Genomic DNA, 3,488 nt, shown 5'->3' on the forward strand with positions numbered 1-3,488 from the left:
ATACGTTGTTTACATTCCTAATTGGATCAGATTTAAAGGCTGTTTTTGAAGGAGGTTATGCTATCATTGGCTTTCAATGTCAGATTTTGCCAGACCATTGGCTTGAATTTTCTTGTGACTGTTGGCTCTAAAACAGACATCAGCAAGGCAGTAAACCACCAGATGTCCATTTTGTGATGCACAGGGCTGATGCAAATGTATCATTACAATGACCTAATCTACATAGCAGATAAGATTTTAAATGTATCCCAATTCAGCTTGGTAGTTTGTCTGCTTCTGAAAGTTTGTGATGAAGTGAACCATGTTTACTTTCAAAAGAGCACTGTTCTGAAGTGTATGTCTACCAATATAAACTTTCAAAAGGAACCCACACAACCTTTCCACCACAAACCATGAAAGAAACTCAATTAGAAGTCGAACACGACCACAGTTTCTGTACTGAGGCCTACAGCATAAACCGCCCATAAAAGAAGACTGAACAAAAATTAAGAGAATGCAATGAACAGTTATTGTAGTAGATTCTAGTTTTAACAAGTGAATATTTACATTTAACAGAATTCACCAAAAGCTCAAACTTCTGCAGAGTTCACCAGTGTTTGAATTAATTGTAATGGCTTCTCCTTGCAGAGTGGAGTAGAGTGGATTATCAAGATATTCAAGAACAAGACTACTTGGTAAGTCTTTTTGCTTTTGCATTTTAGTTCTAGTATTTCTGTATGCCTGTCTCATTGGAATCTCATTTTGGATACTTCCTTCTGAATTAAATGAGCACGTATTGACCCACACAACCATTCTCAAATACATGGGTCTCCCTTTTCCTTTTGATATGTTGAAAGTATATATCTTGGGGAAACGTTTTCCTGAACCCAATTAACCTTTGCATGAACATGTTATACATGTTCCTCGTAATTCAGAGACTTGACACATTTGACAACTAACTTGTACTGTTTTAAACTGGCAGTGTGAAGTGAGGTGTCCTGATAAGTGGTGGATTCCACCTGTCTAAATGATTTTATCGAACACATTTAAATAGGACCCTGCTGTCTCACAAACAAAATTTGTGGGTAGGGAAATAACTGGATTTTGGCACCCAATTAGACTATGAGATTCCATTTAATTGTTTCATGAATGAACAGAACTGTATAGTGGTGGGCTTTTACATTTCTTTAATATATCCCTCTCAATATAGTTTGTACATATTGTATACATCTCCTAGACAAATGCCAGCTGGAACAGTGTGTGTCATATAGAGAGATATCTTTGGCCAAAAGTTTTCCATCGCTGTATATAATTAACATATTTTGCTTCATAAAGTCGAATGAAACCTGCTTCTTAGTTTTCTAGAATCTGACAAATTTTACATTTCAAAATCTAACATGAAGTACTGTACTACTATTATACCATTTTGTAGTTTCTTTGATTATATAAGTACAGTATATAAATTATGTTCATTTATAGTTATATTTCAATCCAAAAAAAGTAGGCGATGCAAAATTTGTGGCCATAGCTGTGTGTTATATAAAAATTAAAATAAATAAGTTTGGTTTTTAATACTACAGGTTTTTGCTGAACTTTACAGTTCCAGGTTTGTTTTTTGTGGCTCTTAGAGCTAGGGGAGGAGAAGTGTTGTATCAAAGTGAGGTATATTGTGTTCTACTGTCTGTTTTAAATTATGGTCTGGCAAGTGACTTAGAAAATGTTAAAGCTTAATTTTGCTTCTGATGGCAAGGGCTTTTGGATATTTAACTAAGGCATTGGTTCTATGCATTGTATTTTCATTCCAAGGAAGCAGAATATACATATGGAATAGTGATTATGTTGAAGGTATTGTGCAACTTGGTTTTATAGTCTTTCTGTTACTTTTATAGTAATGTTAGGCTGCAGTTCTTGCGCTGTTGTATTATTGCTACCTTGATAACTGTATTCAAAGTTTTATGGATTGTAATGTTGGTATCCTTTCTTGGCTACTTTGAGTTTCCTTGTTTTTTGGTTTTAATGGTTGTTATGGAAATTAACTTACCTGTTTCAAATGATGGCAATTATTAGTTTCATGAACAACTTTTAATGATGGAAGACTCTCTAGAATCTGATGCTAGGAAGTTTGTGGGATCTCGTTCTTTTGCATTGGAATACTGCTTTGTAGTCCAAGCATGGTCTTAAGATCAAGCCAGCAATATGAATCGGTGTTTTGCTGTAAATCATAGGCCTCACTTGTGTGTTGTAGTCTTTTTACCCAGTTGTGTGCTTTTTTTAAAGGGTTTTTATTTTATCTAAATAAATACATCCTATCTGTTTTTGAATATAAAAGGCCTGGCAAATATGTGGTGACTTGTCAGTAACTTTGAGGAGCCTCTACTGTAAGGGACAGTTGAGGACAAATGCGTAGATTTACATTTTGGTTGTATCAAAGCTGGTATGAGTTGAATCTTATGGATACATTGTCCATTATAAGAAGTGTGATCCTTTTATTTGAGATCTTGTTGCATGTTTTATATTTTGAATTTAGAAGTTCCAAAAAGTTAATTCATGTTTTATTGTAGTGTGTTTGAGGGGTAGGGGAGTGCTGTGGTGATGCATGGATGTGTGTAGGTGTTGCATGATGTCAATTTGCAATGTTGGATCTTCTGTGCTTTTTTTTTGTTTTGTTTATCTTGTTTTTTGGGAGGGTTGGTGAACCACCACTTTAAGGCAAGATTGCTGTACTGTATATGGACTGTTGTCTTTACCAAAACCCCCAAATCCATGTACCAACATACTTTTTTTTTTTGTTGTTTTTGTTTCCTTTTTCAAATTTTCATAAAGACCCCGTACAACTGAGGAGATTCTCAAGTGGAGACTACTGGTATGTCACCAAGATGGCGCCTTCTTTATCTGTGATTTTGGGACAACTATCATGGCAAGGCTGATTTCATTGACTCAAAATGGATTCTGTTGATTAAACTGCATTTTTACTTGCCATGTTTTTATAAGATTAATTTCATATTTGGAAGCTATTTTAAATCTACAAAAAAATGCAATGGCTATTTATGACTGTATTTCAAAAGTGTGTAACTGAATATTTGAATCATTTTTCATGGGGAGATGTCATGAACTCTGTATACTTAAAGCATACAAATATTTTGTTAGATTGCTCTGAAGGATACAAAATAAAACATCATTAATATAAATTCATGCCTCCTTTGTGTTAACTTCATTGGGGTATTTCCCAAACAGTAGTGCATTATTGGTTCTAGCTTTTCCCCATGGTGGAATTAATAACCTGATTTTGGATGCAAAATCGGTACCCTTAAGTTGACATCTGAGTAAATGTGACTTTCAGGTGTCTTGTTCATGCTTCTAAGGTAATGCTGGGATCTAACAAAGGTGGCACTTTTTTAATGAACTGAACAAGTTTTATGTGCAAACGTTTTTGTTTTTTAATTGGCTGTTTGCTGCAGATTCTTTATTTTGTTGCATATTTCCATGTAAACAGTGTATTATAATGTATT

The 3,488-nt window shown here is 34.4% G+C and overlaps 1 long non-coding RNA gene across 4 annotated transcripts in view; it reads left to right on the top strand.

Annotated features, from left to right (window-relative positions):
- LOC121299065 overlaps window positions 1-3,167 on the top strand; it is a 16,209-nt gene extending 13,042 nt beyond the window's left edge. For all 4 annotated transcript variants that reach the window (XR_005947356.1, XR_005947357.1, XR_005947355.1 and 1 more), the window contains 2 exons: window positions 628-674; window positions 2,803-3,167. This is a non-coding gene — a long non-coding RNA (uncharacterized LOC121299065). The remainder of the gene's footprint in view (window positions 1-627; window positions 675-2,802) is intronic.
- Window positions 3,168-3,488: the final 321 nt, after the last annotated feature.

The sequence above is a fragment of the Polyodon spathula genome, chromosome 24 (assembly GCF_017654505.1).
Source record: "Polyodon spathula isolate WHYD16114869_AA chromosome 24, ASM1765450v1, whole genome shotgun sequence".
Lineage (NCBI taxonomy): Eukaryota > Metazoa > Chordata > Actinopteri > Acipenseriformes > Polyodontidae > Polyodon > Polyodon spathula.